Genomic DNA, 26174 nt, shown 5'->3' on the forward strand with positions numbered 1-26174 from the left:
TTCGGTTAGCAGTAATCATCAAACTGATACCAAGGAAAGCATTGGGAAGTGAAAGTTGAATATTTAAAGGATCAGCTGCATGTTCCAGATATAAAGGCAAAAAGCTGGGATTGTTCAAGTGAAATGTTGGGAAGGAACAGAGAGTTTCCTAAGGCATTAGAAGCTGAAACGTTATACTCTTGTTTTGTTTTACTCTTTTGCACAGCATGGTGAGTTATTTGATAATATCAGCTTGAGGCAATGCTTAGATCATATTTCTTCAGAAAGCTGTCTGGAAGATTATATCACGCAGTGGAGCTATGAAATGTATATTACAAACGCTCCAACAAATTGGGTAATTAATTACAATTTGTTGCTATAGGAGAAGCCATTTGATGTTACTATTCTCCTTATGGTAGATTAGCTTTGATAGTGGTGTATTATGATTTTGTTTCTGAGCCATTAAGAACTGTTATTGATTTTTAAGAAAATGTACTTTGAAGGAATTGTTTTTTATTGTGCTTAAAACAAATTTCTGAAGTAAAATAATTAAGAATGTTTAACTTGCTTTTATTTCTCTTAGAAATAATGCCGTCAAAATTACATGCTGGGAATTTACACTAATAAGATCCACTGGAATCAAATTAGCTGTAATTAATGGGGGAAGGGAGAAGAGGAATACCTCTATTCTGAATTAGGCTACTTTTTTTAAACAACTAACAATATCATCCAAAGCCCAAGATTTGGCGGTGATGGGGGACTTCAACTATCTATATATATGTTGGGAAAATAACACAGCGGGTCACAGACTATCTCATAAGTTCTTGGACTGCATTGGAGACAACTTTTTATTTCAGAAGGTGAAAAAGCTGCCAGGGGGGAAGCTGTTCTAGATTTGATCCTAACAAATAGGGAGGAACTGGTTGAGAATTTGAAAGTGGAAGGCAGCTTGGGTGAAAGTGATCATGAAATCATAGAGTTCACAATTCTAAGGAAGGGTAGAAGGGAGAACAGAAAAATAGAGACAATGGATTTCAGGAAGGTAGATTTTGGTAAGCTCAGAGAGCTGATAGATAAGGTCCCATGGGAATTGAGACTGAGGGGGAAAAACAACTGAGGAGAGTTGGCAGTTTTTCAAAGGGATGTTGTTAAGGGCCCAAAAGCAAGCTATTCCGCTGCGTAGGAAAGATAGAAAATATGGCAAAAGACCACCTTGGCTTAACCATGAGATCTTGCATGATCTAAAAATAAAAAAGGAGTCATATAAAAAATGGAAAGTAGCACAAATTACAAAGGATGAATATAGGCAAACAACACAGGAATGCAGGGGCAAGATTAGAAAGGCAACGGCACAAAATGAGCTCAAACTAGCTACGGGAATAAAGGGAAACAAGAAGACTTTTTATAAATACATTGGAAGCAAGAGGAAGACCAAGGACAGGGTAGGTCCACTGGTCAGTGAGGAGGGAGAAACAGTAACAGGAAACTTGGAAATGGCAGAGATGCTTAATGACTTCTTTGTTTCGGTCTTCACCGAGAAGCCTGAAGGAATGCCTAACATAGTGAATGCTAGTGGGAAGGGGGAAGTTTAGAAGATAAAATTAAGAAAGAACAAGTTAAAAATCACCTAGAAAAGTTAGATGCCTGCAACTTACCAGGGCCTGATGAAATGCATCCTAGAATACTCAAGGACCTGATAGAGGAGGCATATGAGCCTCTAGCTATCATCTTTGGAAAATCATGGGAGACAGGAGAGATTCCAGAAGACTGGAAAAGGGCAAATATAGTGCCCATTTATAAAAAGGGAAATAAGAACAACCCAGGAAACTACAGACCAGTTAGTTTAATTTCTGGGCCAGGGAAGATAATGGAGCAAGTAATTAAGGAAATCATCTGTAAACACTTGGAAGGTGGCAAGGTGATAGGGAACAGCCAGCATGGATTTGTAAAGAACAAATCATGTCTAACCAATCTGATAGCTTTCTTTGCTAGGATAACGAGTCTTGTGGATAAGGGAGAAGCGGTGGATGTGGTATACCTAGACTTTAGTAAGGCGTTTGATACGGTCTTGCATGATATTCTTATCAATAATCTAGGCGAATACAACTTAGACGGGGCTACTATAAGGTGGGTGCATAACTGGCTGGATAACCATACTCAGAGCGTAGTTATTAATGGTTCACAATCCTGCTGGAAAGGTATAACAAGTGGGGTTCCGCAAGGGTTTGTTTTGGGACCGTCAACGATTTAGATATTGGCATAGAAAGTATGCTTATGAAGTTTGCAGATGATACCAGGCTGGGAGGGGTTGCGACTGACCTAGAAAATAGGGTCATAATTCAAAATGATCTGGACAAATTGGAGAAATGGTCTGAGATAAACAGGATGAAGTTTAATAAAGACAAATGCAAAGTGCTCCACTTAGGAAGGAACAGTCAGTTTCACACATACAGAATGGGAAGCGACTGTCTAGGAAGGAGTACAGCAGAAAGGGATCTAGGGGTTATAGTGGACCACAATTTGAATATGAGTCAGCAGTGTGACAAAAAAAGCAAACATGATTCTGGGATGCATTATCAGGGGTGTTGTGAGCAAGATACGAGAAGTCATTCTTCTGCTCTACTCTGTGCTGGTTAAGCCTCAGTTGGACTATTGTGTCCAGTTCTGGGCACCACATTTCAAGAAAGATGTGGAGAAATTGGAGAGGGTCTAGAGAAGAGCAACAAGAATGATTAAAGGTCTGGAGAACATGACCTATGAAGGAAGCCTGAAAGAATTGGGTTTGTTTAGTTTAGAAAAGAGAAGATTGAGGGGGGACATGATAGCAATTTTCAGGTATCTAAAAGGGTATCATAAGGAGGAGGGAGAAAACTTATTCATCTTGGCCTCTGAGGATAGCACAAGAAACAATGGTCTTAAGCAAGGGAGGTTTAGGTTGGACATCAGGAACAAGTTCCTCACTGTCAAAGGAGTCAAACACTGGAATAAATTGCCCAGGGAGGTTGTGGAATCCCCATCTCTGGAGATATTTAAGAGTAGGTTAGATAAATGTCTATCAGGGATGGTCTAGACAGTATTTGGTCCTGCCATGAGGGCAGGGGACTGGACTTGATGACCTCTTGAGGTCCCTTCCAGTCCTAGTACTCTTTGATTCTATGAATCCAAACCCACAGTTTATTCAGGCCAGGCTTGTCTTTGGTTCTCCCTAGAACATGAGTGCATTGTATGTTTGTAACTGCCAGACCATTTGTGCTGCTGCTGCTGCTTCAATGTAGTGTACAAATTGATAAAATACCATTACATCTCTGGGATGTTCAAAACCAACAGTGAACACATATCTGATTTCAAGCAACATCTGTTTGGGGGATTAGAAGCTGAGTAAGGTCTAGGCAATGCCATAGCCCTGTGTTGGGAAAGGTATGGAGGAGCACATTCTGTTTCAGAGAGCACAGAAATATTGTACTATTTTGAGGGGTGTGGCATACTCTCCCATGCAGCTGGTGTCAAGGAGGATGCCATGATGTAACTTACACTCTGCCCTACTCCTTGGTGAGGCAAAGCACCCTAAGGACATACTTAGGGATTATTCCAAGTACTGCCTTTAGTGCAGTAGCTGCAGTCCAGCTTTGTGCTTGTGCGGTCCACATGGAGTAAGGCATCTTATTCCTTCCCCGCACAACTACAGAAGGGCCAGGCAGAATCTAACCCTAAAAGTTTGTGTAAGAAGCAATGACTGGTAACAGGTGAAAAGATCTGATGTTAGAATGTGGTTTACATCTTCATAGCAAATGTCTTATATTTCTTAGTTGTCGTGTTCCTGAGTACCAGATACGGACTGTCAACAGATCTTACTGAACATGAGATGTCTTTATCATAAGATCCTTTAGTACTCGACCAGATACAGTGGACGTTCGTTTACATAAGGTATTTTACATACAGTGCCACCTAATGATTGAACCATATAATAGAATTTAACATTCCACTACATTTCTCCCTTCAAGTTCTACATTCCTACGATTTAGAATATTTACACTCTCACACCCTCATTGAAATTCAATACATTTGTCTGATAAATGTCTCTGAATCATTCTGGTTTTCCAATTATACGACCTGAATGAATGAAAATTTGGTCATGTGGCTGCCCATGAATTGAAACAACTGGCTGTGGTCCATTTGTAATCCTTGTGCTGTCCTCTTCCAGTCTGGCATCTGCAGAATTTGGTCTGTTGATTGTTCTTTCTGAGGAGCAAACTGTAGATGTCAGCTGTTTCCACTGAACTCTCCACTGCTGCTCTGCTACATCTGATCTGGGCCCTGAATTCTTTTTCTGTTTGTCTATCTTTTTTCTCCTTACAAATTGACTGCAGGAACCAGGGCCAGCAGGGCATCAGGTCAGGAGTTACTTTGTGTGGCTGCTGCCTGAGGCTATCTGAGGCCTGTGCTGAAAGGGATCCCCCGGACAGCCTACCTCGATGAGGGACAGAAAAGCATTTTGTTTCTGTATGCTCTGGTTGCCCTCACTTGGGACACCACAGCACTCTGCAACATGGAGCCAGAGCTGCCCCTGGGCACTCTGGTGCTTCTCATGGATGCGTTGCTGTGAACCTGGCTGCACTTTCTGCAGGCTGCAATCTGGGAGGTTCCATCCACGAGTCTGTCAGTATCCAGGAGGCCTTGTAGGAGAGCTTTCACCCTGAGGAACACTAAGAGCTTCCCTGGTCTGCCCCACTGGGGGCTTGTGCCTCATTCCTCCCTCACGTCCTTCCATTTACCCCTCCCTAACCCCCCTTCCTGATGTAAAATAAAATACATGTATTTTCATGAACACAAACTCTCTTTATTTAACAAAACTGGGGGGGGGGGGGGGGGGGGGGGGGGGGGGGGGGGGGGGGGGGGGGGGGGGGGGGGGGGGGGGGAATGAAACTCTGGTGAGACTGGGGAAAGGAGGTGAGAGAGGGGAGAAGAGAAGGTGGGAGAGGGAAGGAGGAAACCTGGGAGGAGGGAGCTGGGAGGAGAGAGCAAGGGGAAGAAGGGGGAGGGAGGGCTCAGGGTTGGGGGTCTCACTGGACCAACTTGATTTTCCTGTGAACCTGCTCCTGGGTTCGCATGTGGCCTTTGGTGGCCAGGCTTGCAGCTATCCTGCCATAGACAGCCACGTTCCTCCATCTAGTGCAGAGATCATGGACATTGGGGCATCCCCCCCCAAACCTGAATAAGGTCCATGATCTCCACACTGGAACAGGAAGGTGCTCACCTTCTCCGGGCCCTGTCAGGCTCCTGGAAGCTGGCAGACTGCTCCTGGGGAGTGGTGGAGGGTTGGCTGCCAGTGGCTTGCTGGGTCATGTTTTGGGACCACTGGGTCACGGGCAGTGACTGCTGGCTCTGGGCTGGCAGGCTTGGAGCTTGGACAGGCGCTGTGGTCAGAGAGTCAACCCTTTTAAGGGCTCTGGGGAGGGGGGGAGGAAGAGGAGCTTTCTTGGTTGAGGCTGGAGTGGCCAGCAGGGCACCTTGGAAGGGCTAGAGGTCCCCTATTTTGAAATAAGTGTCTACACAGCACTTATTTCAAAATAGCTATTTCGAATTTGGCATTATTCCTCATGGAATGAGGTTTACCAAATTCAAAATAAGTGCTCTGCTATTTCGAACTAATTTCGAAATAGCGGTTTGGCCGTGTAGATGCTAGTAAAGTTATTTTGAAATAAGGGCTGTTATTTCGAAATAATTTTGCTGTGTAGACATACCCGATGAGGTTGGGAAGGGTGTTAGTCTGTGGTCCATCGATCACAAACACACTTAACACATCACTTTTGCCTTTGTAAGTTGTTTCTGTGATGAACTGGCCCATGCAGTTCTGAATTCCTAGGGTACGTCTAGACTACATGCCTCTGTGGCCAGAGGCATGTAGATTAGGCTACCAGGCATAGGAAAATGAAGTGGCGATTTAAATAATTGCTGCTTCATTTAAATTTACATGGCTGCCGCGCTGAGCCGACAAACAGCTGATTCGCTGTTTGTCGGCTCAGCGCGGTAGTCTGGACGCGCGGGTGTCGACATCAAAGGCATTTGTCGACCACCCAGGTATGCCTCCTGGGATGAGGCATGTAGTCTAGACGTACCCCTAGTCAGAGCTGTATCAGGTGACCTCAACTAGGAGAGGGTTTGAAGGTGATTGTAAGTATCTTCTGAGATAACTGTGATATCAGATCCTGAGTGAATTTTAAAATCAATAGTCTTGCCATGAATATTCACTTTCACACATGATGCAAGTTCCATGTCATCACAAATGGTTGATTGTCTATAAAATGAGTCAACTCCCTGAGCTAGAACACCTACAAATATCCATATCCAATGTACTTATTACACCATGTGCTTCTGGCTGCATCATCTCTTGGGCTACGGCCTTTTTTCCACAGCTTGTGCATGCAGGCTGGAATTTGCCCTTAGCCTGGAAGTGCTTGCTCCTTGCTTCAGGGGTTTTATGATAATGACTTTTAACACACAAGTGGCTGTGTATTGTTTTTACTAGTTTCAGGTTTTTCAGTTGTTTCTTTATTTATTATTGTTAATCATGAGTGTTTTGCTTTCTGTGTAGCTGGGGCTAAGGTAAATTTCTCTTCAATTGTAGCTGCGGTGAAAGGATTTTATGTATTAACCCAATACCAGCCCGTCTCTGATGTTTTCATGTTTTGCATTCAGTAAAATCACAGCATCCAGCCAATGTATGCAGAGCTCTTATAAAACATTCAACATTTTCCCTGGTGAAAATATGGTCTTTCACAAGCCACATTTCTCTGAGGTGTAAAGTATCAATGAAACATAGCCAGAACCCTTTCAAAGTCATCTTTATGGCTGTTGTCAGTAAAGTCAAAGGATTTAAAGATATGTTCTGTTTGTGTCCCTGTAGCTTGGTTGCAATGTGAAATCCTGCAAAATGTCATTTCCAATTTTTTCCATTCTGAAGATTTGTCAAAGCTGAAAGCCTTCTGGACCATTGAAGAGTAGCACATGAATGACATGCTGAGACTTTTGTTGCTTCTATCTGCATCCTTTATTGCTATTTTCTTTTTATTTCCATTCTTAGTTTACTCTGGACCTTGTGTCATGTTGTTCTGTACCAGATATGGACTGTCTAAAGAACTTGATGTGTTCATCATAAGATCCTTTAATACTCCATGGTTAAAGGATGGTTAACTATGGTTAGTTGAAGGATGGTTAACTATGGTTAGTTGAAGTTTTTTTTAAATAAGGTATTTTACATACAATGCCAGATAATGTCTACTCATAATAATAATCTTTAACATTCTATTACATTAGTTTTTTACTGTTTAGCACAGCATTAAAGCTGTATATAAATATGACACCACCCATGCCTGCAGCTCTCTGCTAGTAAACTGTTTCTGAATTGCTTCTTCTAAAGGAATTTTGTCAGTTGTAAAGGTCAGCAAAGCAGTGAAAGTGTTTTTCCTGAATGGGCTCCTTCAAGAGACTGGATCAATCACTATGAAATTCAGAGAAGAAAAATTGATGGAGCTCAAACCAAAACTCCTAATGCTCAAGTGATCCTACTATAATATTTGTTTTTCTTATGGCTTTGGTTGTTTACAGTCTGTCGCTGTACAAATTCTCTTCACTTCTCTCTCAGGGAAAGTGGTTTGGGGGAGTTTGGTGGTATAGGAAGACAGAAAAACAACACATAGTACTTTCTTCATTTCCATTATCAGTTATATAATGTGTTTTTTAGCTGACAAAAATTTCACTGCCATTTCTCTTTCCCCACACAACAATTCAGGATTAAAGCTCTATTCAGTTGTGGTGTACACAGCGGGAGGATAATGAGAGCACACGCTCCCATTGACTTCCCTTACTCCTCATGAGGAACAGGACTACCAGTATTGATGGGAGTGCTCTCTCAGTTCTCATAAGCAGGTCTTCACCAGACCTGCTAATTCGAGCCCCAGAAGATTGACTGCAGCAGCGTTGATTTTCTCTGTAGTGCAGATAAGGTGCCACATAACTACTCCCTGTTTTAATAGTTCTACTTGTGTTCACAATCCTTTTTGACCAATTTCTCTGGATGTCCAGGTGATATATTTTGCTGAGACAAATGCTTGTTGTAAGAAAGTTTAGGGGTATGCAGATGAGAATGTTTAAGAGTATGCACACTAGATTTTTTTCAGTGCAAAGTCAGTGTCTTGCTAGAAAACCAAAGTAAATACAGTTAGCCAAATATTTCAGAATCTCTGAATAAAAAAGATAAGATTAATTTTTGTTCTCAAAATGGTCAAAATTGTGGAGCCATTCTTTGAATTAATTGGTCTATCTATCCCACACTGAACTCTTCCTCTCTCTCTAATTCTTTTCTCAGTTTTCAGTACAATCTTACTCTCAAGTTCATTACACAAAGTCCAAAAAATCACCTCACTGAGAGATCCTGACACAATTTTCTTGTTTTGATTGGCACAATGCTTTGGTTCCACTGGACATTTTGATGCTGTTTCTGTACAAGCTTAAGGCTGCAGTCAGGTTTTCAATGAAGAGCAAATATGCTGGGCTAATAGTTGTAATTCTGCAGATTATAGGAGCGTTGTTTGCTATTGTTCGCCACAAGGATGAAAACTTCATTAGAGCTCTAATTAACATGAGCTGAGACTAATGGGGTGCCTTGGCAAACTGTTGCAAGAGTGATGCATTTTCCCCTCTATCGAGAAGGAATTTGAGGGCGTGTGTTAGTATCTGTCAGTGGCACACACTAAAACATTTACTGCTCCTGACAAGTGAAGAGGATGAGGCGGCATAGTTCTAGCATGGCTCATTACTTCAGTAATACTGAAAAAAACAAATGTCGATGCACTGTAGTGGAGGCTAACAGAATCAATCCATCTCAAGGTTAAAATGTAATCTAAACCAGCCCACCAAGGGTCAGTCATGTGATTATTTGTTTTCATCTGCATGATCGCCATCCCAATAAAATGTGTGGTAAACCACAATGGAACCCCAAACAGGCATCTTGGGTAAACTGTTCACAGAAATGCAGCTCTCTTAAAAAGATAGAGCAGCTCAATTCCTCATGAAATTATATTGTGCTCGTAAGGAACCTGCAGAAGAGATTTAGAGATTTATTTCCAAAATAACAACTGGAGCCAAGGTTTGAGGGGGGGAACCCTCAGAATAATTTTAAAAGAAGATATTTACTCAAAAAAGCAACTCATTTAGAAATAAACATAATTGCAGTGATTTAAACATCTTCTAGTATATATTGCTGTGCATGTATTCAGAGAGGAAGTGTGAGGGTGTCATCCCAGTTGAAGATTCGTGATGATGCAATGTCATATAGAAGTGTTTTCAATGTGTCATTATACATCAGCCTTGTAAAATAGCCAAGAAAACTCTAAAGCCCAGACAAATATTAATTAGCCCACTCTAATCCTGAATCTCAACACGTGGCTCTGATATACACTTCCTGTGTGACCTTGGTCATTTAGGCCTTTTCTCCACTTACTGGGAGATAGACATTGTGGAGATTGATCTCCTGGGGTCGATTTACTTACTACAACCTCCCAGGAGTCCTTACCAGACCTGCTAAATCATTCATTGATCTTATCCCCATTGACTCTGGTACTCCACCCATTGGCCTCCTGCAGAGGATATGCCACAGAAATTCGAACTAAGGTACATCAGTTCCAACTATGCTGTTCATGTAGCAGCCTGGATGGTGCTTTCAATGACAGACAGCTGTCACTTGCCCACAATCACTCAACAACCACTGAAAGGTTCCATCTTTTCACCATTTTTATTTAATATGTATATGTGCCAAAGGGTTAGTGCAGAGACATGGTTTTGGGTGTTTTCTGACTGCTATTGACACTCAACTTTATAGCTCCATCTTACACTACCCAGTTGACTGTTTGAGTGGCATGGATAGCTAATAAACTGAGGGGATAATGTTCAAAAGAGTTTCAGTTACAGTTAGATGGTAACAGCGAGGATGGCTATTTTCATTTACATCTGATCAGAAAGGAAGTTGCATGAATTTCTTTCAGACTGTTCTTCCAACTGTTATTCTATTTGTTTTTTTTTACCTGAAGATTTGATTATTGCTATGTGCTTTACTACATTTTAATGCACCTGGGACAGGTTCAGATTAAAGCATAGGTATTATAGATCCATGATGAAGGCAGCAGGTCCTGGAGTCATGTGTCTGCAGCAAAATCTTAGCTTTTATTCAAAAAGATATTTAGGCCATTAATTTCCACCTAGGTCTAGGTCTTCAGCTCCCATTGAGTCTGCATGGACTGAAATAATAGATTTGAAAGAAGTGACCAGCTCCAGCATCTCAATGAGGAGTTAACTCCAAGACCCACTCCTCTGGAGGAACATGGCAACACCACCCCAGCAGAAGCATTCCATAAGTGGCCAGAAAAGTAGTGTGGGCCAGACTCCATTGACCCACTTAAGCAAATAAATCCCAGCTACAGGTGTAAGTACTGGCAGCCTCCCTGCTGACTTTTCTACCTCTACAAGGGAGAGAAGTACCTCTGCTGCTCCTGAAGGGAGTGGAGGGAAGGGTGTGCTGCTAGCCATTCCTATGGTGGAAAGGGTCCTAAGCTACTGCTCCTGTCTCTCAGGGCCCCCTGGAATTGCTACAGCAGGTGGGATCATGGTGTAGAGCCAGGAAGACAAATATATATGCCTAAGCTCCTTTTTCCAGAACAACTCACAGGGAACCAATATCAGCATCTGTAGGGCCCTCTAGGAAGCCTTCACTTGCTCTAGTTCAAAGGTAACTGAACCTGAACCCATCATGTCTTCCACTGTTAATTGGTATGACAGCATTATTAGGCCCATGAGACATTTAACTGATGATTCAGCAGGGGTTATACATCAGATACCTATTCAGTTAGCCCACAGCTCTGTGGCAGTGGCACTGGGTATGCTCAGACCAAATGGAAAAATGGTGAGTGTACTTGCACAGGTTTAGTTCCACTTTTGATTTTTCAAAATGTGGAGTCTGGTTTGATAATGGGATTCAGGTTAAACAAGAACAGGTAGAGGGCTCTGTCCTAGAGACCGGGAATACTACCTGAGTGAATAGGGACTCTGTATAAGTGTTTCTTTCTGCTCTGCCTTCCCCACCTGGAGTTTCCAAACCCTGTGTATTATCATTCCTGGGGACAGGACAGTACTGGACAATGCTGTATCACTGGCAGCACAGAACTGACTAGGCCAACAATGGAGAGCTGCCATTGTAGCAAGACCAGGTTCATATCATAAAGCAGCCTTGCTACAGCAAGAGCCAACTAGACCAGCAGGGAGCAGAGACAATGCCATAGAATTGGATTGGGTAACTGCATATGAGAGTGGGATCTGTTATAGCTGATTTCTCTGGCCTGGAGTATATGGAGGAGAGCAACTCCCCTGACTACCACAGAGTGTAACTGGACATGTGGGTGAGGATTTAGGTGGATAGGAATTGTATATTAACTAAACAAGATGTGCAATTAGTACATTGTACCTCTGGCCTATCCATACTCCGAATATATACACTAGGTTTTGTTCATTTTCTTGTATGTAAATATGGTTAGCATGTTTCTTTTGTTGATTTGTTTCCCTTTCCACAATTATTTATGGTTCTGTATTCCCAAGAACTTCTGAGTGCTTGTGAGTGAAGGTAACTCACTTAGAAAAAAGCCTGGGTAAGTTATATTTTAATTTATCACAGCCAGGAATAGGAGTGCAGCTCTGGGTAAGGGTTTGAACCACATATTTATTTTAGAATAAAGACCACTATACAGATTGAACCTGGCCATTTTTTCTACCACTGGTATCTAGCAGAAAGGTTGCATTATACATAAATATATGCATACAGATTCTGCACGGTAGCACCCCAGATGCCCCTACCAGAATGGGATACACAGAAAATAAATGGATAAACTGCTGTTTTAGATAACAGCAAAGTTTGTAATGCAAAGATGACTGGCAAGAAACCACACCCAAATTTACATAATACTTTTTTAGGGATTTTTTTTTGGCTAAGAGGGAATCAAGATCCTGCAGCAGAAGGTGGTGCCTATATTCAGAACTATACCAAATATGGAACCTGCTTCAGGAACACACCTTTTTAAAATACAATACCTGAGAAGATAAACTAATACATGAACATTAAAGTCAGAGTGCTCATGACTACATCATGTAGAGTGCTCCATGCTCTAAGAAAAATGGAGGTCAGTGAGTAAAAAGACCAGAGTGCCTTTGACTGGGGGGGATTATATAGCTATCAACTAATTAAAGCTAAATCTGATTTAGGTCAGCTGTTGTGAGCTTATTGGTAAAGTGTTTGCTACTAATACTTGCTGAGGCCATGGAGAATAAAACAACTTGTGAGAAGGATCTTGGTTAAATAGTGGGAAAGCAAAGAGTCTGGTAAGGCTAATGTATACAATAAACTGCAGAGCTACAGCTTGTGGAATACTAAAAATCAGGTGGGAAAAATAAATTAGGCAGAGTGCTTTACAGCAAGAGCCAGAAGAAGATAAAATCCTTCTTAATTCATTTATACTGGCCCATACTGACCAAATGAACAAATAGATATTTTTGTTAGCTGCATTTTATGGAATAATTGGCTTTCTGATACATTATTTAGACACATTAGCGCAAAAAGTGAGTTTTAAGAGCTCAGTTCAGAGCTGATTTGTTGTTTTGTCTGGGTTTATGATACATGTGGGTGGCTTTTTCATTTTGTTTTTATATGCTTTTAAACTTATTGGGGCTCAAACAGGCCTCTGACTCATTTCTCAGGAGGTTTTCCCCTCTCATTACTTTTTACCTACTCCTGACTGTGTGATAAATAAGATCAAGAAATGTCCTAGTTCACCTTTCTCTACTGATGTGGCTAACATTAATAAACAATGCTTTTCTTCTGGGGGCCACTGCTGCTTGTCTCCTCTTCCTTAAGAAGCCATTTTGTCCACCGTCCCAAAAATAGGGTATCACAATCTTCTGAAAACTGAGACCTACTTCAGGAAAATAAAACTACTTGCACTTCACTTCTGTTCCCTCCCCCCCTTCCCCCAATGTGGTGTTAAAGGTCCAACCATTGTTTGGAATTATTATTACATTTTTAAATATGTCCTCCATTTTTTCAGTTTGAGGAATGATGTATATGTGGTATTAAATGTTGTATCTTTGAACATGTTTTATTATTTAAAATTGAAATAGAAAGTTACTTTTCAGATTTAAAATACTATTATAGTACTTCACAGAGATTGATTTTATGCTTCGTTCTTTTCTCCAATAAAGTATCTCACATTAAGGGTCTCCTCAGATGTGGCTGCTTCTTGACTTATTTACCCTGGTAGGTTTCTTGTGCTTGGTTCCTTTTTGGACTGGGCGTAGGGATAGGCAAAAGTATTGGTATTTCCCAAACTGCCCCACGTAACTACAGTAGGGGAGACTTGCCTGAAAAATCAATAGCATGATAGGGCTCAAAATAGAGTACCCAATTCTAAATATAATAATTAACAATAAATTTCTTTTCCTTAAATAACTGATCAAGCAAATGGTACATTATTGTCTAGGTTGTTAGGGAACAATCAATGAATACAGGTTAAAATACATGATCAGATGAGAATGTATTCCTCTTGGTTTAAGCATCATCACTTTCTGTTAGCAATGCCTCCAGAACTTCTGAATTTCTTCTCTCTCTCTCTCTCTCTCTCTCTTTTTTTTTAATACAGCATTTTTCCAAATACCAGGTCTTATTAGGTAATCTCCTTGTTCGCTTCTTAAAGTTCCAATGTTTGAGTATACAGGCAGTCCCCGAGTTACGCAGATCCGACTTATGTCGGATCCGCAGTTACGAACGGGGTTTGCTGCCCGTCTCCCTGGTCTGCTGAAGATCAGCAGACCAGGGAGACGGGAAGCAAAGCCTCTGAGGACCCCGGCAGCGGGACAGCCGTGGCGCGTCTGGGCTGTCCGCTGCCCGCGTGTTCCGCGGCTTTGCTCCACGTCTCCCCAGACCAGGGAGACGGGGAGCAAAGCTGGGGAGCACGCGGGCAGCGGACAGCCAAGACGTGCCGCGGCTGTCCCGCTGCCGGCATCCTCAGAGGCTTTACTCCCCACCTCCCTGGTCTGCTGGTCTCGAGCAGACCAGGGAGACGGGGAGCAAAGCCGCGGAGCACGGGGGCAGCGGGACAGCCCAGACGCGCTGTGGCTGTCCCGCTGCCGGCGTGCTCTGCGGCTTTGCTCCACTTTGCTCCCCGTCTCCCTGGTCTGCTGGAGACCAGCAGACCAGGGAGACAGGGAACAAAGCCGTGGAGCACGCGGGCAGCAGGACTGCCGCGGCGCGTCTGGGCTGTCCCGCTGCCCCCGTACTCTGCGGCTTTGCTCCGGACGCCTGTGGTACAGTAGCTGGGGCGCTGCCGATTGGTCCCGTAGTGCCGCTCTGGGTGCTACTGGACCAACCCGGCAGCACCCCAGCTGCTCTGCCCCAGGCGTCCTGATTCAGCCACTGCTGGTCAGTTTCAGCAGCAGCTGAATCAGGACGCCTGGGGCAGAGCAGCTTGGGTGCTGCTGGGTTGGTCTAGTAGCGCCAAGGAGCGGCGCTACTGGAGCAACCCAGCAGCACCCAAGCTGCTCTGCCCCAGGCGTCCCCAAGTCAGCCGCTGCTGAAACTGACCAGCACTGACTACAGGAAGCCCGAGGCAGAGTTGCTCTGCCCCGGCTTCCTGGAATCAGCCGCTGATCAGTTTCAGCAGCAGCTGACTTGGGGACGCCTGGGGTTCTTAAGTTGAATCTGTATGTAAGAACTGGCATCCAGATTCAGCCTGTTGAAACTGATCAGCAGCTGATTCCAGGAAGCCTGGGGCAGAGCAACTCTGCCTCGGGCTTCCTGTAGTCAGCCGCTGGTCAGTTTCAGCAGCGGCTGAATCTGGATGCCAGTTCCGACTTACATACAGATTCAACTTAAGAACAAACCTACAGTCCCTATCTTGTACGTAACCCAGGGACTGCCTGCATTGAACTAACTGGAAGATGTCTCTCCTCTAAAGTCATTACCTGTGGAGCCAGGGCCCTGTGTAAGGATGTCTGTATCACATATGTCTAGCTTAGTGTCCATGCAGAGGGGTCCTGTGCATTTTTAGCATGCCATAGAATGGGTCCCTGCACTGTCCCTACATGTGCAGGTATGAAAGGTCATGATGGGACAAGCAGAAAAGGCTATGGAGAATTCACAGTTGGGTGTATCTGGATGCAGCCCTAAGTCACTGGTGCTCTTTGATAGTATCAAACTACAGAAAGAAGTATTTGATCAATCACAAGAGACAGTCTTAGAAGTGAAAATTAGTACAGATCGGAGCTCCCTGGTCTGGCACTCTTGGGACCTGAGTGGTCCCAAATTCCCAAATCAGGGAGTCTGTTGGACCAGGGGAGGCCAAGGGTCCCCTCCTGGCCATGAGCCTTTGGGATATGCTTTACACTGCACCGGTTCTGCTGCCACCAGCCCCAGCCAAGACCTCCTGCGCCAGCCTTGGCTGTGCGCTTGGTCACTGGACTGGCAGGGTTCCCGGCTGCTGGATGTCCTGCCAGCAGCCAGGTCTTTGCTTCTGTCCCTGGCCAGCCTCTGCTCCCAGGTGGGCTCTGTGGTCCAGTAATATCCATGGTCCAGCAGGACCTCAGATGTTGCCGGACTAGAGAGTGCCGGATTACAGAAGTTCACACTGTAGTTTGATCTGTTATCGTGCTGTATTTGAATAACACATCTATGGTAACTGCTGCATTTCTATCACTATTCTACATCTATGGTAAGTTACTCGGAGGTAAATGAACTCTGTTCAAACTTTCAATTTTCTTTACAATTGCAGTAGGTCACAATTCAGTTCCAAAATAGTATCCATATTTTTCCCATTGATCTAGGGCTAAAGTAACCCTGAACCAATTTCTTATTGGGCAGTCCATCCAGGATCCTGTTGCCAGGTTGTCTGTGGTTTGCTGCTGTGGATTTGTGAGCCTGTTGGTTCTTTTATAGATCCTTTATAATTTCTGGAAAATTACAGAAGGAACAGTTTGATTTCTACAAGTCTTTTTGTACAGCTTCTGAGGCAAATTGTTAAATTGTCATATAGGTATTGTAATGCTTTGTATATTGTTAGAATACAGTAATGGAGAAGAGTTGATGAATAAATAAACCAGCCCTTATAACTTCTGGAAAAATCATTTTGTAGCAAATAGCGTTAGAATTTCTGTTGTCTAACAACAACTCTGACTTGGAGGTTACAGTAAATCGATGGGAAAGGTGCTTCAGAATTTGGATCCAGACTCAGCTCCAATGTTTACTAAAATATGAATGTTTTAGATTTTTGGAATTTGGTTTGGATCAGTCTCTAATATTAAGGGAATTTGAACAGAGGCGCTAGAATAATGTTCACAATAGGGAGATGGGCTGAGAGATATTGAACCAAGCTAAACAGAGAAGAGCGACAAGAATGATTAAAGGTTTAGAGAACATGACCTATGAAGCCAGGCTTCATGAACTGGGCTTGTTTAGTTTGGAAAAAAGAAGATTAAGGGGGGACATGATAGCGGTTTTCAAATATCTAAAAGGGTGTCACAAGGAGGAAGGCGAAAATTTGTTCCTCTTGGTTTCTGAGGACAGGACAAGGAGTAATGGGCTTAAAGTGCAGCAGGGGAGGTTTAGATTGGACATTAGGAAAAAATTCCTAACTGTCAGGGTGGTCAAATATTGGAATAAATTGCCAAGGGAGGTGGTGGAATCTCCCTCTCTGGAGATATTTAAGAACAGGTTAGATAGACATCTGTCAGGGATGGTGTAGACGGAGCTTGATCCTGCCTTGAGGGTGGGGGGCTGGACTCGATGACCTCTCGAGGTCCCTTCCAGTCCTATTATTCTATGATTCTATGATTCTAAACCCTGTATATAATGGAATTCGCTTCAAGCCAGTGTGTGGGGCAGCACTCCCAGTGCCTCTAGTTCCAGCAGTTTTGTCCCAAACCTTCAGGAGGATGTCAGCATTTATATGTTCCTTCTGTATATGGCCTATTTCAGAATTCAGCTTTGGAGTGGTGTGGGGGGGGGGGGGTGCAGCAGTTGTGAGGTTGTTATGAAATGCAGTGCGAGATTTATGGGACCTTGCGTGCTCTCAGGCCTAACAGTGGTATACACGTCCTACACCAAAAGGTTCATAGAGATGTGATGTCTGTTGGCGACGGATTTATAGCTATTGGCTATGACTGAGGTTTGCTTTTACAACATTGTTTCCAATTAACTAAGTTCCATACAAAAATTACATTGAGAGAATATTTGAGATGCATAGTCAGCTAAATGTTGAAGTCAGGAAATATTCCAGTGACCTCTGCATATATCACCTTAACTCTGCCCAGTTTCTCTGTGTAGATTATGATGCAGGTACACTATTTCTCAGATAAAAATATGTAACATTTTGTCCTGCAATGTCAGACATGCAATTTTAGCCATTTATATTTTTTCATCCTGTCATAGTAGTACATGAATCATAGTCATAAAGATGGTCAATCTTAATTGTTGTAGTTCATATGATGGTCTCTGTCTCTATGGCAATGTATTTAAATAATCTTCAGTACCCATGTATCATATATTTGTGTTTTCATCAGAACTAAACCCTTTTGCTCAATTTGATTTTTCTTTCCTGAAGTTCAAAATATCAGGGTTTTTTAAATTCACTTTTTCTGTAGCAAACTTCAGAAGATTTAAAAGTGCTAAATTGGAGAGAGTGGCTGTCAACAAAGTATTTCTGTCAAGAGAATGATATCTGTGGATGTGGCAATATTGTCACAGGGCTGGAATTCTCCCTCCGCTTAACTCTCTAACCAAAGTGGGCACATCATACTGTCTGGTAAGGACTTTAGTTCCAATTTAGCCCTGATGTAAGTCGAGATCTGATTCAGCACACCAGCTAAGCATGTGCTTAAAAATGCACTTCCTTACACCAGGACTAAACATAGCCCTTTTACCTACTAGTCTTGCTGTGAATATTCTGCTTCCCTGCCAAGCTTAGCCAGATTTCTGAAGTTGCATTCATATTTTGTTGGACTCACACAAGCACTACCTAGATATTATTTTTTTTAGTGTGCAAAATGTTCACAATTTATTTTAAATGTCTAGACTTTATGAATTCATTGAGGATTCATTGCAACAGTACCAGATACAATACGTTTGTCTAATACTCAGAGGGATGTAGGAGTATTACAACAGGAATTATTCAGTATTGAGTGACCATGATCAAGAGGATGATTTAGATGAAATGTTGCTTAGTGATGTACTCTATATTAGGAAAATCAGATCTCACATTAACATCCTGGCCACAAATGCTCTGACTATCCTTCTAAAGTTAATCTCCAGGATAGCTTACTATTTCCCCATATCTTATACACACACATACCCTTTCACATTACTTTGGCCTTTGTATGTCAATTAGTAGTTGTTTGGTCCATATTTAATTGTATGCCCCTCTTCCAATACGTTCAAGTTGTTGCCCCATTGGCTCTTGTAACCTCAAATGATTTGAAAGACTCCATGGTGACTTTCATGTGTCTTCATTCAACTTTTATGCTCCTCATTTCTCCAATATTCCAGTTCTGTCAAGCCACCAAATCCTCTCAGGCAATCATGAGAAGAATGACGGAATAATTTAACCACTATTCCCATTTCAGTCCAATATTGAATTCAGGCTTTGTGAAGCATTGAGAAGAGACGACACATAGCTTGTGAGCAACTCAAAAGAACTAATGAGAAATCTGCAGCACCATCAAGGTTGACAAATTATGAAGGTATGTTATGTTTTCATGACACTGTTACCATTTGAAATCTGAGAAAATTCAAAATGAATGGTCTCTGCAAGAGTAAAATCGGAATAAAACTGCCTTGTGATTTAGTGCATGTCCAAATTCATGTATTTGCCATCTATGTGAGGCACTGTACAATATTTTGAATGAAAGAACAGACCAGCCAAGCAACACCAAAAGCATGAGGTGCAGTAATGCCTTTGGCAGCTCATTTTAAAATGCTGCTGGAATAACTTGGTTATTAGCATGAAAACAAGCCAGACAGAACCTTCCTGAAAATAAACTAACTGAACACAGCCATTGCAGTTCAACTCACTGACAAATAAGTGGAGATTTCAAAAACCACAGGAATCAAGTGAAGGCTACAAGTTGTCACATGTAATGACTGCAAATGAATATTCCTGCTCAGATACTGTAAACCAGGTGAACTGGCCTCAGTCTTATTAACATGCAGTTTCAAACAGCTGCACATGATCCAGCATGTCAAAATTTATAAGAAAAAACTTAACAAATGATCTGGTAGCACTTTAAAGACTAACAAAACATGTAGATGGTATCATGAGCTTTCGTGGGCACAGCCCACTTCTTCAGATGACCAGAGTGTTGGAAGAAGTGGACTGTGACCACGAAAGCTCATGATACCATCTACAGCTTTGTCTACATTATAAGGTTTTGACAGACTCATTAGCATGAGTTGTGATGTCATTGGCATATTTTCGGCCAGTGTTTTTTGCGCAAAAAGCAGCAGTGTAGCCATTTTCGTTTTGTGCAAAAAACCCCTTTTGTACAAGCAAAATGCAGGACAATGTAGCACTTTAAAGACTAACAAGATGGTTTATTAGATGATGAGCTTTCGTGGGCCAGACCCACTTCCTCAGATCAAATAGTGGAAGAAAGTAGTCACAACCATATATACCAAAGGATACAATTAAAAAAATGAACAAATATGAAAAGGACAAATCACATTGCAGAACAGAAGGGGGATGCGGGGGGGTGGGAAGGGGGAGGAAGGAAGGTAAGTGTCTGTGAATTGCTGATATTAAAGGTAGGGAGAGTGGGATGTTTGTGAGTTAATGGTATTACAGGTGATAATTGGGGAAACTGTCTTGGTAATGGGTGAGAAAGTTCAAAGTCTTGTTAAGTCCTTGTTGGCAAGTGTCGAATTTTAACATAAATGACAGTTCAGAGGATTCCCTTTCAAGTGCAGATGTAAAAGGTCTTTGTAGCAGAATTGCAACTCATGCTAATGAGTCAGTCATTAGCATACTCTGTCACAAAAATCTGATAATGTAGACATAGCCTCAATGTTTTCTTAGTCTTCAAAGTGCTACCAGACTATTTGTTATTTTTTAAGTTTTTCCGTTACAAAGTTACTCGGCTACCCCTCTGATACTTTATAAGCTGAGCAATCAAATATCTTCACACATTCACTCTAAGAGGGTTCAAAATTAGAGACCTGGTCTATGCTGGGGAGTTTAGGTTGAACATAGCTGAATTAGGTTGGTGTGTGTGTGTGTGTTTTTGTTTTTTTTTAAAAACAAAGAGTCCATACCATCAAGCCCATCCCTTCAACTTTAAGGTAAAGTCAATTTTGGTACTCCTGCTTTTTGCAAGGAGCAGCTGTAAATTTGGCTTTGCATGGTTGACTTTAGGGTTGTGCAGACACAGCACTGTGAAAGTCAATGTTCTTGGCCTCCAGAAGGTATCCCACAGTGCTCTGCTGTGATCACTCTGGCCTGGACTTACATAAGAACGGCCGTACTGGGTCAGACCAAAAGTCCTTCTAGCCCAGTATCCTGTCTACCGACAGTGGCCAGCACCAGGTGCCCCAGAGAGGGTGGACCGAAGACAATGATCAAGCGATTTGTCTCCTGCCATCTCTCTCCAGCCTCTGAAAAACAGAGGCCAAGGACACCATTTTATCCCCTGGCTAATAGCCTTTTATGGACCTAACCTCCATGAAATTATCTAGCTTCTCTTTAAACTCTATTATAGTCCTAGCCTTCACAGCCTCCTCTGGCAAGGAGTTCCACAGGTTGACTACACGCTGTGTGAAGAAGAACTTTCTTTTATTAGTTTTAAACCTGCTCCCCATTAATTTCATTTGGTGTCCTCTAGTTCTTCTATTTAGGGAACTATAAATAACTTTATCTGCCCTCTCCACACCACTCATGATTTTATACACCTCTATCATATCCCCCGTTAGTCTCCTCTTTTCTAAACTGAAAAGTCCCAGTTGCTTTAACCTCTCCTCATATGGGACCTGTTCCAAACCCCTAATCATTTTAGTTGCCCTTTTCTGAACCCTTTCCAAGGCCAAAATATCTTTTTTGAGGTGAGGAGACCACATCTGTACACCGTATTCAAGACTTGCCACACTGCTGTTCTCCAGGTGCACAGGAAAAGCCCTGGGAAAATTTGAATTTCATTTCCTGTGTGGCCAGTGTGGTGAGTAGACTTCAAAGCAGGCAGCACACCTCAGCAGCACACTGGACCATGAATGCCCTGGGTCGCAAACAAGCACTAGCACAGAGTGTGCAGAAGATCCTAGACCTCACTGCTGTGTAGGGAGAGGAATCTGTTCTGGCAGAGCTATGAACCAGCAAAAGAAGCACAGATTTCCCAAGATTGCAAAGGGCGAGAGAGGCTACACTAGGAACACTCAGCAGTGTGGTATGAAAAACGAAGGAGCTGAGGTGGGCATATCTGAAGACACAGAAGGCAAACGGATGGTCTGGGTCATCACCGCAAGCATGCCACTTCTATGAGCAGCTGCATGGGATTGGGGTTGGGGGGAGGCTTCTGACCAATTTCCTAAGCCAGTTCATGGATTCTTCCCAAGACACTTCTCGGGCAGCAGCGTGGAGGAGAGAGTGGACGAGGAAGAGGAAAATGATGAGTGGGCATCCAATTTTACCAAAACCCAAACCTGTTTATAACGTTAGAGACAATCCCCTCCTCCCAGGATGTCTGGGCTGCTGGGCCTTGAGGTGGGAGAGGACCCTTCTGGTGAGCTCACATTTTTTTATCATGCTAAATATTGGGTAAAGGCAATTAGGTGTGATCTGTGACAGCTACTGTGCCTACACAGCAGGAGCTCTCTGGAACAGCTTGTTAGCATGTCTGGAGATAGAATGGGAATCCTCTTGGCACATCTCCATAAAGCTTTCATACAAGAATTCTTTCATCCTTCTCACAAAGTTTGTGAGGGTGCCTACCTTATTCCATCCTCCATGATAGGACATCAGTTAGTTGTCTGGTGTCATTGCAGCCTAAGGTCCAGGTTCATGGCCACATGGCAACCTGGATGAAGCAGGGGAAGCTATTAACTAATACCTCAGCAGTAAATCTCTTTTTGCTCTTTCCCAATGAATCATCACCTCCGGACCTCCTTCCCACTCGGAGGTTTCTTGGTATCCGCATGAGCCCCTACCCTGCCTTGCTACCATGCCCAGATCTCCACCCCTCTGCAGGCTTGAGTCCTGGCCTGTCCCTTACCATACCTGCCAACTCTAAACACCCTGAGATCTCTGTGGTATACCTGTTGCAAAGTAGCTGCTTAAAAGCATAATTGTGGCCTTGTACATAACTCATCCCTTTTGTTTTGGGGCAGACCTTCCCTCAGGGATTAAATTTTATGATCAACAATGTACCTCCTATAAAGTCTGCCGTTCAGTTTTTGTTACAGTGGGTGCATCAGCGAGCAAGTTGCACGCTCTCACAGCACCTCCAACAGTCTGGCTAGCACAAATCTGAAGGTGAAAACATACGAGGGATGATGTGTTCAAGGAGCAAATGCAATCTTCCCACTTGGACAAGAAGCGATTAAGGGAGTGGAGGAAAATGCTTCTGCATGAGACGAGAGGGAAGTGTGAGGATAGGAGAGAGTTCAGGGAAGGTGAAGTGAAGAGACAGGAGAGAGTCTTGAAGTTAATGGCAGATGTGAAGATATGCATGGCAGAGTTCCAGGGCAGCCAAATACACAGGCCCTTGTGGACCCACATTCCCTCCTCACCAAGTTCCATAGCCTCCTTCCCCAGCGGCCCTAGAATGGGGGGCAGGGAGTCAAGAGCAGCCACACACTCAACCCCCAGGGATGCATCCCAGATCAAAAGGCTGACCTCATACCAGTGATTGCTGCACAGGGGATTGTAATATGCTGCTTTCCCATCTCTCCACCTATATACCAAAGCTCCCACCCCGAGCTCTTCTTTTGTCACTGCTTCCCCATGTCCCTAAATAAAAATACATGTTTTCTCAACAGGTTTTTTTTTTGTTTTTGTTTTTCATTGCTTAAGTGGAAGGGTTTACAGGCAAGCACACTTAATGAGGGGGCACCTCACTAAGAGTAACATGCACAACAGTCGTATCTCTGTCTGGCCTTTTACAAAGCTGATTTTCAAAGCCTCTCTGATTTCTAGATCCCCCTCATTGAGCTCTCCTTATTGCTCTAGCATCTGGCTGCTCATGATTACTGACCAGGTGCCATATCTTGGCCATCTACCCTGGAATAAAACTTTCCCCCTTACTTTCACAGATATTATGGATCACACAACAATAGGAATGTCGCTTTCACTAAGATCGAACCTAGTCAATAGACTGTGAAACTTCCCTTTAGAATGTGCTTTTGGATGTTTATCACCATTCTGCTCTTGCTCGGCATGTAGTGAACTCCTCCTTACTGCAGCACAGGCTGCTTATGTATGGCTTTGAGCCACAGGAGTAAGGGGTAAGCTGATTCTTGATGGATCACTATTGGCATATCAATGCCTCTGTTGGTAATTTTCTGGTCTGGGAAGAAAGTTCCAGCTTGCAGCTTTCCAAAAAGACAGGAGATCCTAAAGATGCACGTGTTATGAACTTTTTCTGACCATTCCATGTTGATGTCGGTGGAAATGGTGCTGCAGGTACTGGTGGATTACAAGGGCCATCAAGAAATACCTCTTGCAGTTTATGTGCTCTTTGTGAAGATAGTCAGATGTCAAGACAGGGATGGTGCATTCCATCTATTGCCCCTACATAGTTAGGGAATCCCATCACAGCAAAGCCATCCACTATGACCTGCACTTTTCCCGGACTCCCCATCCTTGGCAGCAGAAGGGTATTGATTGATTGTCTTGTCTACTTGGATCACAACAGGCCCCGCTGTAGATTGCCTCACTTCAGATTGATTCCTAACTGATCAGTAGCTATCTGGTGTAGCAAGCTTCCACGGGGTTATTGCCTCTCGCTGTCAGAGCAGGTCTAATTCTAGTATTCGTGCACTTCAGGGAGGGAGAAAGTGATTCTCAAAGTTCCATGAAAGTGGCCTTAAGCACAGGAAAGTTTTTTTTTTTGCAGCCACTGCTGCATAACTATGCAGCCCCACTGGTCTGTGCTTGTCTCACAGCATCAGAACAGGTTTTCCATTGTGCCAAGATGATCAACTGCTGGTGGCATTTGCCAGTCACCCAACTCAAGAGCTTTATGGAAGAGTATGTTTGTGGCCTTCCAAGATTCTTCCTTATCCCAGTGGGCCCTGAGTGTGTTTTAGATATCAGCATAAAGTGCACAATGTTTAATATGGTTGCCATAGTACTTTGCTGCTGAATGGGTCCCATGCTGGGTTTCATGCTTACTATGCTTTGGTGTCTGCACAGATAACCGGGAGGGGGGGGTCATGAAAAGACAGTTTGCCATTGCTTTCAAGTGGGGGAAAGTGAAGGAGATGAGTGAATTATGGGTCACTGTCATGTACCCAAGACCATCTGCTGCACAGATTTGTACCCAGCGTGCACTAGTAGCATAACCCAGAATGCAAAACAGCAGCAGGAACTGTGGGTTAGCTACTCACAGTGCATCACAGTCAAATTTGATGGTAGCCACCCTCCTAGGGATGCCTTATATCGAACTACATTGAATTCTTGCTCATAGTGGGGACATGCACCTTTGATGCTACAAAATCAGGTGCTAGAAAATTGACCTTAATACGTTTGACCTTGATCTCTAGTGTAGACAAGGCCCGAATGTTATCGATTGAGTCTCATCAGTGTGTGGTGCATTTGACAACAACAACCTCCAGTGGTACTCTGCAGCTTACAATAAAAATAATATGGTTGAAAAAAGTGTAGAGCACGGCTAATCTAATTGCTTTGATCAGCAGAGAATCCATCGACTTAGGCAGACAGATATCAACTCCTAAGATGGCAATGGAGCTAGGATAATGTCTTTGCATGAATATGAACCAGAAGCTCCAGACAGTATAGCAGGATTCAATGGCTAAGTGAATTAAAGTGGTGTGTGTGTTTTGGTTTTTTTTGTATTTTTAAATAACTAGTCTCAGCAAGAAATCTGGTGACCTATAGTCAATCACTGAGAGAGTGAATATGTATGATATAAGAATTTTAATCTACTGAAGATGTACTAGGATGGGAATAACCAACCTGCGCAATTGCTTGTGGTTCTAGCTGATAAATATGCTTTTGAATAACTGCCCAGAGACTATAAATTATAGTTCGCTTGTCTGATAAAGAGTGGCACCTGAAAACAGAAATTATTCTACACATTTTTAGTTTTGAAAAGTGGTCTGGATTGCTTGGTGCCTTTATCTATTCCACATTTAATGATCCCTAGATTGAACTACATAGGGCCATATTTATAGTCTATTTAATGATAATTATTTGATTGAGTCCTACTTTTTTTAAAAAAATACCTATGGCTATTTTTTTTTTTAAATTAAATGGCATCTCCTATTTTCGGAAGCACATGATATGGCTCAACTGCACAGAGACCTCAAGTCCAGCTTATACTTACTTCTATGGAAAAATAAAATCTTTAATATTTCTAAATTTGTTACCTGATCCACTCTAAACACTTGAGGCCCTGATCAAAAGCCCATTGATTTCAATGATAGCACTACCATTAACTTCAATGGATCAAAGTCCAAATCATTGTATATTATTTTACAGTTTTTTTTCTTAAATATTATGTGAACTAGGGGGCTGTGCCCTCTCCTCGCTATACTCGCCTGCCCCCTTTCTCTGGTTGCTTTCACTTCACTGTGAGAGCCTCTTGATGCTAATGATGTGATGACATCATTCTGTTGCCCGGCAGAAACATTTTGTTGTCCATCAGGAAAAACTTATATGAATATGAGAGAGAGAGAAAAAAAAATATGACTCAGGAGAAAGCATTGCCCCTTTTCCTATAAGGAGTTGGATAACATATATCTGAGGGTAAAATACATGCATACAAAGAATTTTGCAGGTGTTCTGTTCAAAATAGACTGTGATGTGTTTACTTTTTATCATAGTTGATGGTTATAATTTATTTTCAATAGACTTAATGGCCTGAGGTATCCTGCTATTATCACATCATTA

General features: G+C 42.7%; 1 long non-coding RNA gene across 1 annotated transcript in view; it reads left to right on the plus strand.

Annotated features, from left to right (window-relative positions):
* Positions 1-7124: 7124 nt before the first annotated feature.
* LOC142827019 (uncharacterized) overlaps positions 7125-26174 on the plus strand; it is a 29719-nt gene continuing 10669 nt past the window's right edge. The window contains exon 1 of the long non-coding RNA XR_012901359.2: positions 7125-12399. This is a non-coding gene — a long non-coding RNA (uncharacterized LOC142827019). The remainder of the gene's footprint in view (positions 12400-26174) is intronic.

The sequence above is a fragment of the Pelodiscus sinensis genome, chromosome 2, assembly GCF_052426305.1.
Source record: "Pelodiscus sinensis isolate ZL-2025 chromosome 2, ASM5242630v1, whole genome shotgun sequence".
In the NCBI taxonomy this organism is placed as follows: Eukaryota; Metazoa; Chordata; order Testudines; family Trionychidae; genus Pelodiscus; species Pelodiscus sinensis.